The sequence below is a fragment of the Mus pahari genome, chromosome 7, assembly GCF_900095145.1.
Source record: "Mus pahari chromosome 7, PAHARI_EIJ_v1.1, whole genome shotgun sequence".
Lineage (NCBI taxonomy): Eukaryota > Metazoa > Chordata > Mammalia > Rodentia > Muridae > Mus > Mus pahari.
Genome location: NC_034596.1, coordinates 67,722,609 through 67,736,265, shown reverse-complemented (window position 1 = coordinate 67,736,265; position 13,657 = coordinate 67,722,609). Strand labels below are relative to the sequence as shown.

Here is a 13,657-nt window from a genome sequence, read left to right as displayed (position 1 = left end):
CCTCCCTCCCTCCCTCCCTCTCTCCCTCCCTTCCTCAAAGGATTCTCAAAGGATTTTGCACCTTGTCTTAGATGTTTTCACCCCGTAGTGAGTCTGCTGAGCACTCAGTCTCCATGCTGGCCTCAAGGACTTGTCATGTTGCTCTGGTCTCCCCTGCTTCTCTGTCCTACCCAGGACCCAGCATAGTGTCTGTGTGACTTAGTATACTGTCTGCCGTGACTCAGCACAGATACTACATTTCCCAAGAAACCTTCACCAATCCTGTCCACAGTATGTTGGTGTTTTGTCTGTATGTCTGTCTGTCTGTCTCTGTCTCTCTCTCACACACATACACATATACATACATAGACGTGCACGTGCGCGCGCACACGCACGCGCGCGCGCGCGCACACACACACAGCATTTATGCTTGATTTTCTTTTGGATGTCCTTTTTATATATCTTCACCTGGCTTGAGCTGAATATATTTTAGAAACTGGCCACTTTCCACTGCCTTTAAATCATCTCTTCCAAATGAGTCCCTTAATACCTACTGGAAACCAAACATTGAAAATAAACAGATACATTCCATTTGCTCCTTTACATTTCCCAATTGTTGAGCCCCAGTCTTTATTCACCATCACTGCTGCTGTTCTTCGCACATGACAAGAACATGACGCAGTCAGCAGCTCCTGGCTCAGCTAAAACTCAGAAGTGTGCAGAGTGCAAATATGGTTCCCACTGCTCAGAAAGCCCAGTGCAGGCAGCTCTCTGGCCAGGCTAGCTGACATGGCCAGAAAATGTGATAAAGAGATAACATTTTCTCTAAAACAGCCAAGCGTTATGGCCAGGCTAGCTGACATGGCCAGAAAATGTGATGAAGGACACTAGAGGTGTGTCCTTGGTAGAACACTCTCCCCAACTACTTCCTAGTGCCCTCTGCTTCCTGGTCTGCCTTGGTGCAGACAGCAGTCCACAGCCTCATGCTCCCATTTAAAGATGTTCAGCTGAGTGTACGAAACCAAGCAACTGGGCTAGAGCACAGACTTTCTGAGAGGCACTTTGTCACCATAAGACAAAGTATTTGATTTTGCAAAATGTCAGCACAACATAAGCGGAGGGTAGTTTTGCGTTATTTCTTACAATTGCAAGCTTCTCAGTAAATGCTACAATTTAAAAAGAGAAAGTTAAAAAGACAGAAGACCGCAAATCATAAAAGGAAAAGGGACCCAGTTAGAGTACGCACTCTGATTTTATGTTAAAATTTACTTTAAGCTTCTTGCTTATGAGAAGAAGACGAAAAAGTAAAGCTTTGTGTTGTTTGTTTAAAACATATTCATTCGACATATAATGAATAAAGTAAGCATCATTAGCTAATAAAACATATACTTTAAGAGAGTCAACACTTTCCTTGAATATCAATTGTAAACTATTTTCCACGTGGTGTGTTCCTGTGGGTGATATAAAGCAACACTCTAGTGATTCCCTTTAGAACTGTGTGCGTATTTGTATGTGTGTGAGCGCTCATGGATATGGTGGTACACAGGTATGCACACACTCATATTGTGGAGGCCTGGTGACAACCTCAGTTTTTTGGACACAACACATTATTTTTTCCAGTAGTCTCACTGGTCTGAGGTTCACTCGGTAGACTGGGCTTAGCCAAACAGTGAGCTCCAGAGACCGGCTGTGTCTGTCTCATGTTCCAGGGTATCTGATCACACTGGGGAAGGACCTGCTTCTGGTTGTGGTGTGGCTCAGCCCTAGCACACACCTTTAATCCAAGAGACAGGATCAAATAAGGTCAACCACAGGTCAAGAAATGGAGCAAGCAACCAGTTGACAGAAAGTGAATTTAGGATTAGTAAGACAAAACCATAGACTGTAAGAGGAAGTCAGGGGGAGGGATGGAGAGGAACAGGAAGTAGAAGGGAGGGACACTCCGTTTGAAGGAGGTCTTCTGAAACTGTGTGCGAGAGGGATGTTCCTGTTGGGATGTAGGCTGAGGAGGATGATCAGCTGGGTGCTTTCTTTGCCTCTCGGAGCTAGCAAGCTTTCATCCCAGCCTCTGGCTCCTGAGACTTCATTGGTAAAATCAAATGATTGAGGTTTCATTAAAAAAACAACAGCCCTGTCCTTCACTGGTGGGCACCACTGGTGGGATTGACAAGTACCACGGCTGTCTTTTCGTATGTGAGTCCTGGGGATGCCTCTTGGGTTCTCATAGCTTACTGACTGAGCGATCTCAGCCCCTCACCTTAGAACCTCCCTGCCCTGGCTTGAGCTACAGCAGCATAGTATTTCCTGGCTGTCAGTCATCCTCTAGTAAATCTACCTTTAACTTTATTTATGTGTGCTGATACCTCCTGTTTCCTAGTGATGAACCTAGCTAGAGTCAGAGAAGACAGAGGGTGTGTATATAGTCACACTGGCAAGTAGCAGAGTCAGGATGCTGCCCAACTCACTGCTGCATATGCCCAAACTAGATTCACATTCCCAAGGCCAGAGGGAAGGAAGGCCGCTCTGAGACCTGAGAGACTAGTGAGGATCACTTTGTCATTCTGGTGATGATGGGCTGTATCTACATGGTGTCTATTTCAAGAAAGGAAAAAAGCAGGAGTCCGAATCAGAGGTCAGAAGTACGTTACATGAGGTTCCAGTTCACTGTGTAGGAGCAGCTGAAGATGGAACACACAGCACAACCACACACCAGTCCTCCCTATGTAAAACACTGAGCCCAGGCTCAGCAGCTCCATGACACACTGGGGAGCCTTGGTGCCATTGCCCAACCTGAGCCTGGGCCTTCCCGGGTTCAATACTGCAGACCCTTGTCTCCTCCCTGGCCTCCCTGGCACAGAGAGTGTGTGATGGTTAGGAAATGTCAGTAGATGGTAATGCAGCCTGGGCTACAGGAGGAGCTCTGAAGCCGACAAATTTAGATCTGAAATCCTCCTCCACAAATACAGTGAGACGGTAAAGAAGACGGCAGTGACTCTTGGCATTTCCTCAGAACTGTGGCTTTTTCATAACGTTTAAAACCTTAGATAACAGCCCTTTCTCCACGCTGTGTGTGCATTTCTGTGTCTCTGTACACTGACCAGAACAGTGTGTCTTCTGTAAATGCTGCAGCCACTTAAAATTCCGGGGATTGAGTGATGGGTGTTCTCAGTCGGTCATTTAGTAAGGACATACCTCCAGGCGTGTGAGGTAGCTTAGAGCTGAAAGTTCTTAAAGGAATGTGTGTAGAATTTTTCATCAGTATTTTAGTGAAAGTTGCTTCAAAAACATTTCAAGGAAGCCATTTCTTACTAAATACATTCTGACTAGATGACTAAAGTCATTACTAAACGACTCTCAAAACACCTCAGAAAGTTACTGCATATTTCTGCATTTGGGTGTCTCACTATCTTTGAGAAAAGTACACTAGTGGAGAAGATTAAGTTAGCCAACACATAATAATTGTCATCTTTATACAAATGAAACCATGTCCTGCAGAGCCTGTAGCTGAAAAAGATTGGTCAAAAGATGTGTCCCGGTTTCTTTGATTTCAACATTAACATTATATGTACGTTTTGCTGGATGAATATCATCTGGTCACAGTTTTTTATATTCAAGACTTAAAAAACATGATTGGAAACATCTTCGACTCACTCAACATGAGCTAGGACTTGCTATTTCCATTATTATGAAGGAAGAAATGCTATTTTGACTTCTGAAAATTCTAGATCATTCTACCTCCTGAGAACAGACACTGAGCAATTGTTAAATATATGTAGATATGTGGAGGGGTGCTCGTCTGCAGGAGGCAAACCCACACAATCCTCCTGCTTCTGTTCCTTTTGAGCTCCTAGGGTCGTGTGCTACTGCATTTTAGAGCAGGCTTGACCACAGCACTTTTGCAATAATCCACCATTCCGGTCTCCTTACTTTTTTCCTAACACAAATGCATTCCTGAAGTTCTGTGTCTTAAATAGTGAGGTTGGCTTTGTGAATTCTTGCTGTCTCTGAGGGGGAAAAAAATCCAAGGCTACTTGGGTAGCTTCCCAAACTTTAAGATTATATAAATAAATAAATAAATAAATAAATAAATAAATAAAGTACTTTCTAGATTAGGAGAGGTTTGCAAAATTGCAAGTATTTGCAAAACTTTACCACTGCACTGTTAATGTTTAATGAGATCATTATTTTCAATCTAGTTTCTGGTCTTTGTTCACTAATGCACGTTCAGCAAAGGAGACCTTTTTTGATGACTTTATACAGTAAGACGCTGCTCTCCCTTCTGAGATGATTTATTGAAAATGTTTAGCTCACATTGATGTACAAGGCAATTTTTCATCATAAGCACCCGTTTGGTTATTCCAGTTGCTGTTGTACTCAGAATGTTGTACTCAAAATGACCAGTGATGACCTTCAAAGAACATTCCTAATCCATCCATGGCTAGGACAGAAGGTGGGGTTGCCCCTCCCTATACCGAGAACACAGTGAAAAATATTCAACAATGCCAACCCTGATGTTCACCCAGTATGTCTATCAGTGGGAATGTTTGGGCTGGCGGGTGAGAGAAGAATCAGCCAGTATTGGTGTGAACCATAAAACCACCCCTGAGCTAAGCAATCCCACCCATAAACCAGACACAATGTAGTATCCCACAACTGTCACCATAAGAATTTTCAAATTCAACTTTTTCTTATGAATATTAGGACACTACAATTTGAAAGATATCAACAACGAATTGCTAAAGGTCCTCTCCATGGCAGAATCTGGTTTATTGTGAGTTTGTTACTTCTCACTGTGATCAGGTACTTGGAGAGCAAATGGTTTGTTTTAGCTCAAGGTTTCAGGAGACACAGTCCGCCATGGCAGGCCAGGCCTGTCCCTACTGTTTCGGTCCAGATACCCAGGCCCCACCTTCTGCAGCCTCCACAGGATCTTCCTACACATAGTCCATGAACCAAGCACTCAAATGTGGGCCTGTGGGGACATTTCAGAGTCAAACCATAGCAAATGGGGTTGACTAGAAAATGTTTTAAGCTCTTCTTCACCTGCTTGCCTTGTGGAACTAAGCAACTGCTAGATCCTTGGGCTTCCATTCACAGCTGCTGCCGACCATTGTTGGGAGCTGGACTACAGACTGTCACACCGCCTCCCCTCCCTTACCTCAGCCAACCCAACTTCTTTCGCTCAAACCCCAACTCTCCAAATCCTCCACATTCCATCCAAAGAGTGAGGCTGGCCTATAGACCACATGAAGAAAGCTCAGTTACCACCAATGAAAGCCGACAACCGGACCTTCAGATTTAACTTTCTGGGTCCCCTCATCCTTCGCTGAGGTGCAAATGTTCAATCCAATGACTCTGCCACAAGTCAATAGCTATGGTGAGCCATGCTGTCTCCGACCTCTCCAGAGCCAAGGAGTCCCCAGCATGGGGACCAGACTTTCTGGTCTGCCCTTTTGCCAACAAGCCAACTTTATGTCAGGGTCCCAGGGTTATGGAGCAGCCAGAGAGACCAGCAGCTGCACTGAAGGATCTCTCTTTCCTCCTCCTCGGAGTTCAGTCAAATTAACAAAGAAGCGGGCTCTCTCCATCTCGCCCCCCTCTGATGCCAGCCTCAACCTGCAAACCACCGTAATCCGAACCTCACCTAGCTCCCTCGTGGCTTTCATCAACTCTCGCTGTACATCTCCATTGGCACCATGAGCCCTTCTTTAGGATTTCCACCTCAGATGAGTCATCAAAAAGGAACTTCACCTCCCTATGGAGTCCAGCCCTGTGTTCCACATGACTCTCTCTACTCGGGGTTCAATGATACTTCACCCCCAGTCCCGAGGACCACGTGCAACCTGCCAACTGAAGTCAGAGCTGGACATGATGGTTGGCAAGTGCCCGGAGGATCCTCTGGAAGGGGACATGTCTAGCCCCAACTCCACAGGCACACAGGATCACCTGCTGGGGATGCTGGATGGGCGGGAGGACCTGGAGAGAGAGGAGAAACCTGAGTCTGAGTCTGTGTATGAGACAGACTGCCGCTGGGATGGTTGCAGCCAGGAGTTCGATTCCCAGGAGCAGCCTGTGCACCACATCAACAGTGAGCATATCCACGGGGAGCGGAAGGAATTTGTGTGCCATTGGGGAGGTTGCTCCAGGGAGCTGAGGCCCTTCAAGGCCCAATACATGCTGGTGGTGCACATGTGCAGACACACGGGCGAGAAGCTACATAAGTGCACGTTTGAAGGCTGTCAGAAGTCCTATTCACACCTCGAAAACCTCAAGACTCACCTCCGGTCGCACACGGATGAGAAGCCTTACATGTGTGAGCAAGAAGGTTGCAGCAAGGCCTTTAGCAATGCCAGTGACCGTGCCAAGCACCAGAATCGGACCATACGTGTGCTAACTCCCCGGCTGCACCAAGCGCTACACAGATCCCAGCTCGCTCTGCAAACATGTCAAGACAGTGCACGGTCCGGATGCCCACGTGACCAAGCGGCATCGAGGGGATGACCCCTTGCCCTGGGCACAGCCCCTCTCCACAGTGGAGCCCAAGCGGGAAAGGGAAGGAGGATCCGACAGGGAGGAGAGCTGACTGACTGTGCCCAAGGGTGCCATGCCACAGCAGAGCCCAGGAGCACAATCCTCCTGCAGCATCGACCACTCCCCAGCAGGCAGTGCGGCCAACACGGACAGCGGGATGGAGATGGCCGGCAACGCCGGGGGACAGTACCGAGGACTTGTCCAGCTTGGATGAAGGACCTTGTGTTGCGGCCACCGGACTTTTCATGCTTCGCCTCCTGGAGAACCTCAGGCTGAATCAGCTGCATCAGCTCCGGCCAATAGGGTCTCAGGGTCTCAAACTGCCCAGCTTAATCCACGCTGGCGCACTTGTGTCTCGCCTTCTGGGCCCTCCAGTCTCCCTTGACCTCTGCAGCAGCAGCTCCAGCAGCATGAGCTCTGCTTACACAGTCAGCCGCAGGTCCTCCCTGGCATCCCCTTTCCCACTGGGAACCCCATCAGAGAATGGGGCATCGTCACTAACTACATGCTCAGTGCCAGATATGCTTCAGTTAGGGGGCGTGGCACCCTGCCCACTGCAGCGCATAGCCTGGATCAGATGTACCCGGGATACAACCCAAATGCAGGGGTCACTCGGAGGGCCAGTGACCCAGCGCGGGCTGCTGACCACCCAGCTCCAGCCAGAGTCCAACGGTTCAAGAGCCTGGGATGTGTCCACACACCCCCTAGTGTGACAACGGGATGGAACTTCGATCCCCACCTCCCTACCTCTGTCTATTTGCCACAGCCCCCCAGCATCACCGAAAATGTTTCCATGGATACTAGGAGGCTAAAGGAGGAGCCAGAGGTTGGAACTTCTGTGATGGGCAAGGGTCTGAACCCATACATGGATTTTTCCTCCGCTGATACTCTGGGATATGGGGGGCCTGAGGGGACGGCAGCTGAGCCTTATGAAGCTAGGAGTCCAGGTTCCCTGCCTCTTGGGCCTGGTCCACCAACCAACTATGGCCCTGGCCACTGTGCCCAACAGGTCTATCCTGATCCCACCCCAGAAACATGGGGTGAGTTTCCTTTTCATGCTGGGGTGTACCCTGGCAATAAGGCTCCTGGTACTGCCTATAGCCACTGTCCTTGACTTGAGCATTATGGACAAGTGCAGGTAAAACCAGAACAAGGGTGCCCCGTGGGGTCTGACTCCACCGGATTGGCACCCTGCCTCAATGCCCACCTCAGTGAAGGGTCCCCAGGCCCGCAGCCTCTGTTTTCACATCACCCCCAGCTCCCTCAGCCCCAGTATCCCCAGTCAGGTCCCTATCCTCAGCCTCCCCATGGTTATCTCTCATCAGAACCGAGGCCTGGCCTCAATTTTAACCCCTCCTCCTCTCATTCCATAGGACAGCTCAAAGCTCAGCTGGTGTGTAATTACGATCAGTCTCAGCAGGAATTGATGTGGGAGGGAAGAAGCCGGGGAGGGCTCCCCAACCAGGAACTCCCATACCAGAGCCCCAAGTTTCTGGGGGGTTCCCAAGTTCGTTAGAGCCCTGCCAAGACCCCAGCGGCAGCGGCAGCATATGGATCTGGCTTTGCACCTGCTTCGGCCAATCACAAATCAGGCTCCTATCCTGCCCCTTCACCATGCCATGAAACTTTCACCATGCGAGTAAACAGGCCTTCCCACAGGCCAGCAGCACCACCCTGACTTCTGTCCCCGCTGTCCCCTTGCTATGGGCCCCTCAAGGTGGAGGACACCAACCCCAGTTGTGGCCATCCTGAGGTGGGCAGGTTAGGAGCAGGCCCTGCCTTGTACCCTCCCCATGAAGGGTGGGTGTGTAACCCTCTGGACTCTCTTGACCTGGACAACACTCAGCTGGACTTTGTGGCAATCCTAGATGAGGCCCAGGGCCTGAGCCCTCCTCTTTCCCATGAGCAAGGAGACAGTTCTAAAAACACCCCACCTCCCTCTGGGCCCCCCAACATGGCAGTGGGTAACGTGAGTGTCTTGCTGGGGTCTCTGCCTGGAGAGACTCAATTCTTCAACTCTAGTGCCTAAAAGGATAAGGAACCCCAAGCAGACTGTATTTCCTAAATGCCTACGTGAGGTGCCCAGGGATGGGAGTTTGGGCTGGGGACTGTATTTAGTTTATGTATGTTCGGGGGGGGGGGACTTTAATAAAGACACAGTTTTCTGACAATAAAGGAATACTGAGAGCAAGAAAAAAAAAAGAAAGAAAGAAAAGAAAATGTTTTAATCACATGAGTGCCTCTGAAACATGATGTCACATGCATGAACTGTGTTTAAAGTTGTAGAGGGAACTCCCTGATAAGAGGTTGATGTCATTAGAAGAATTTATGACTTACAATCCCAGGGAAAGGGACACACCTCATCACATAGGGCCATGGGAAAGCATTATGTTTTGATTAAGAGAGAAAGAGAGAGAATCAACAAGGAAAAAGCGTTGGCCATATTCATTCCTGAGGGAGGGAAAGCCCAGCAGACTGAACAGCTTAGGACTAGTTATTCTGAAGTATTCTGGACAGTTTTGGACAATGGCGATCTCTGATTGTGTCGTACCTAGCCGTGGGGAAGTATACGGAGGGAAATACTGTCTGGGTTTAGCTTGCATATTTGAGTTCTGTTTGCAAGGAAGTAATTTACTATCTTAAGAAATTAGCCAGCCATTGGGAAGAACATTCTCTTCCTGGTTCTGTAATCATCACACGCTGGTTAGAACGGTTGTTATAATAAACGAATTCTGGTAAGGAAACTGGGCAAAAGGAGTTATATACTGATAGTGGGAAAGCAAATTACTATAGCCATTGTGCAGAGCAAGACAAAATCTCTAAAACTCTAAAATTAGACCGAGCATAGAATGCAACAACACCAGTTCTGAATGGTTCCAGTGGGAGCAAAACCAGCAGGGCAAAGAGATTCAGGATGTTTGTGTTTGCTGCAGTGGCCATAATGAATAAATGGGAGATCAGCCTAGGCAGGGACCACAGGGAGCAAGGGCAAGGGTGGCAGCGAGTGGGTGGCAGAAATATGGTATATATTATGTTTATATAAATATAGCATATACAGTATATATAACACATGCCATATATAATAAACATGTAATATATAATGTATAATATATAATATATGAGATGTGGTATGTATATATATATATATATATATATATATATATATATAAAATAGAATATGATTCAGCCACAAAGATGAATAAAATCATGTTATTTGCCATGAAATGGATGGCACTAAAGGACATTTTGCTAAGTGACATAAGCAAGACAGAAAAATGAGTCTGGCACATTCTCTCCTGTGTGATGATAAATGTAACGAGAAGTTGAACTGGAATGGAATGGTCATTGCTAAAGGCAGGAGAGAAGGAGACTGCACTTAGTCAGTGCCTGCTGTATACTGGAAATCAAGAACACACCCCACATATGTCCAATATGATTGATACATATAATCAGACTCCTAGATTTAAAAGGTATGTAGCCAAATTAAGATTATTAGAAGAAACGTGATTAGCTAACATGCATAGAGGAGACGCATAGTAAAAAAAAGATATCAAAATACACAATGAAAAAAAATAAGAAACACGATTAGCATACATAGACAAGGTAAGGTTTTAAGAGTCTATGATGTTAATTGGTTTATCAGATTGCTGCTTGTCAAGCCCCCACCGATGTGACTGACGAAAGCCTTCTTACATGTTTTGCCTTACTGTATTGTGTCTTGGAATGCATATCTTGGAAACTTTTTTGTCATTTCTCACCATCTTCCCTCTTTCCAGTTGTATAGCCCAGAACATATTTTATCTGTGTTTGAAAGAAGAAGAAACAAAGCAAAGATTGTACATCATGTAAATCCACCAGTGGGTTTACAATGCAAATGGCAGGCCTTTCCCCTGCAGAGGGCAGGGATGTGGTGTGAGCCAGTGAATGAGGAATGATTGGTGGAACCTGCAGGCAGATCTTAGAAGCCAACCCCAGTTATGAGCTTGGGGGGGGGGGCGTGTTCTGAGAGGGGTGACTGGAAGGAGGCCCAGGAACAGGCAAGCTGGAAGCTGGGGTCACCCAGGGGCTCAGGGGAGGCATCCCATCCTGTGCCAGCAACTGTGTGCTGTGAAGGGCTGGGATGGAGAACAAGGCTAGCCTGGCAGTGAGCTAAGCAGAAACCCAGGCTGCCCTTTGTAAGTGTGCCCTGCTGATGGGCAAATGAAGCTGGACTGCAGCCTGAACTGTTCAAGGTACAAGCCTCCTAGAGATGGCTCACTCTTCATTTTTTTTTACCTCCATGTTTCTGACCTTTTGTCTTTTGAGAACTGTTTCACAGACCACAAAACACCCGTTTTTAACAGTATGTAAAGGATCTATATTCAGTCTAGCCACAAAGTTGCACAACCATCCAAATTCAAAACAGTTCATTTTCCTCAGTAGATACCCTGTCTGTCAGCCATCACGATCCATTTCCCAGCCTTGGCCTGCTCTACTTCCTCTCCTGCCTGCCTCACCTGAAGACTTGATGGACAAAGAATTGCTGAAGCAGCCTCTACGACACTGGCTCCCACTCTTACATTTTCAAGGCCTTGTCCACCTTTTAGCTCCTATCAGTGCTTCCTTCTGCTAGAGCCAAGGCTGCCACAGAAGAGGCTTCCTCAGGGATCTCTCAGCCCCAGTGCAGGCAGGCTAGGAATTGATAAAGCCCAAAGAGTCAGTTCAGTGTAGTACACAAACGTATTCCCCACTGTAAAACAAGGCGCCTTCCCTAGCTGTTTGTGCGGCTGTATGGAGATGTTCCGCATGGGTGTGCTTGGCCCAGGAGGCAGTTGGGTAAAGTTAGCTAAAATAGGACAAAACAGAGTTATATTGGGCAGTTAAGTTCTGACTGAGAAGTGTTCTATAGTCTGCATACACTGGTTTGCCCAGCCCATGACTGATGGATGGCTAGTTTAGTTGCTGTTGACTGTGGTGAACAGAACAGCTGTGACTAATTACACATCATCTCGTCTCATGTGTGCATGTCTTCAGTGCTGTTGGATATAAATGCACCAGTGGAAATGCTGGGTCACATATGCAGCTAGAGACACGAGCTCTGGGGGTACTGGTTAGTTCATATTGTTGTTCCACCTATAGGGTTGCAGACCCCTTCAGCTCTTGGGTACTTTCTCTAGCTCCTCCATTGGGGGTCCTGTGTTTCATCCAATAGCTGACTGTGAGCATCCACATCTGTGTTTGCCAGGCACTGGCATAGCCTCACAAGAGGCTGCTATATCAGGGTCCCTTCAGCAGAATCATTCTGGCATGTGCAATAGTGTCTGGGTTTGGTGGCTGATTATGGGATGGCTCAGAAGATGGCGTATTCAGCCATCATTGGGAAGAGAGGCCCCTTGGTCTTGCAAACTTTATATGCCCCATAGAGGGGAAGGCCAGGGCCAAGAAGTGGGAGTGGGTGGATAGGGGAGCAGGGTGGGGGAGGATATAGGGGACATTCGGGATAGCATTTGAAATGTAAATGAAGAAAATATCTAATAAAATAATTTTAATAAAAGGAAATGCTGGGTCACACTGTAACTGAGGACCTGCCAGACGGTCTTCCAAAGTGGCTGTGTAACTCCACATTCCCGTCATCTGGTGCAAGCGTCCCAGTTGTTCCTGGCCCTTGTGGGCACTTGGCATTTCCCTTCTCTTTGCTGATTCATACCAAGATGAGAGCAAAATGCTGGCTCATGGTCTGACCCAAGTTGATGAAGCATCTTTTCAGGTGACACTTAGTCATTTCCTTGGAGAAGTGACATTAACTGATGATGTGTAAAAGTTATTTGTATATTCTCAATCAAGGCCCCTTCTCACAAGCATAAATGATATGCTTGGCCATCAAGCACTTTATCTACTGAGCCTGGGACTTTTTTACATAACAGTTGCCTTTTATTTAAGAACTATAAGAATATCCTTTTTTTTTTTTTTTGTAGTTCTTCTTCAGTTTGTTTATAAATGTAAACATATTTTGTTGCCAAACACATAATGGTACTTTCCTATAGTCTAAAAGTTATATGCAAATACATAATCCTTTTCATGCTAAAAACTGTTTCTATCTTTTTCTTTTTCCGTGGTCAATAATGCCAAAGGTCTTCATATTTTATTTTCAGGATCCAGCAATTGGTTTATTGTAGTTTTCTGATTTTATTACTAGACTTTGTGGATGTTTGCCTGTGGCATGCCTGTGTCTGTGTAGACCAGAAGACAATCTCAGAGACCAATCCTCAGGTGTAGATGCCGTCCTCTAGATTTTCTAATCAGAGCTGAGTGTTCTACTCAGCTGGCTCTCACCAAGTAAGCCAGTGAACCCCAGGGATCCACCATGCTGTGTCGTACCAGACTAGATTTACCAGCATGTCTCACCAGATCTGGCTATTTAACATCATTTCTGGGGTTTAAACTCACACCTTCATGTTTTTAAGGCAGGCACTTTATGGCTGAGCTATCTCACTAGCCGTAGGCTTTTTTTAAAAAAGTGATTTTAGGTTCTCTGCCAACACACACACACACACGAAATACAGCAAGTTCCTCTGTGCTTCCTGGCTGGTGCACACAGAGCCTTCCCATTAGCAACAGCCCCTGCCTGAGAGGTAGGTACATTTATTGTGTTGATGAACTTATGCTGGCTCATCATAATCAAGCAGAGTCCACAGTTTACACAGGCAATCCCTCTGGTGTTGTACATTCTGTGGTTTGGGACAAAGTTACAGTGATGTTGTGTGACGTGTATATATGGGACATTATAGTCCCATATATAGCACTTAGTGTACAATCTATCCTTCCTGCCTCAAATACTGATCGTTGACAGTTTCATTGTGTTTTGGCATTTAAGATACCATGTAGTTAGAATCATACAGTATAAAAGATTATTTTCCTTACCTTAGTGATAATGCAATTGACCTCCATATCCTTTAATGATTTAAAAGATGACTTCTTTTTAGTATAGAATAATATGCCATTGGCTAGACGTACTAGCTCATTTCCCCATCCTCATAATGAAGAACAGCTCTGTTGGTTCTAAGTTTGTGCTGCTATAAGTGAAACCACTGTAAATAAATACCCGTGTGCAGGGTGTGGAGTGTGCATCAGGGTGTGGAGTGTGCATCAGGGTGTGGAGTGTGCATCA

The 13,657-nt window shown here is 46.6% G+C and overlaps 1 protein-coding gene and 1 pseudogene across 1 annotated transcript in view; both read left to right on the top strand.

Annotated features, from left to right (window-relative positions):
* Positions 1–13,657, top strand: part of Rtn1 (reticulon 1) — a 201,576-nt gene that overhangs the window by 147,154 nt on the left and 40,765 nt on the right. The gene's annotated exons all lie outside the window — the stretch shown is intronic.
* LOC110324248 lies at positions 5,317–8,539 on the top strand (annotated as a pseudogene).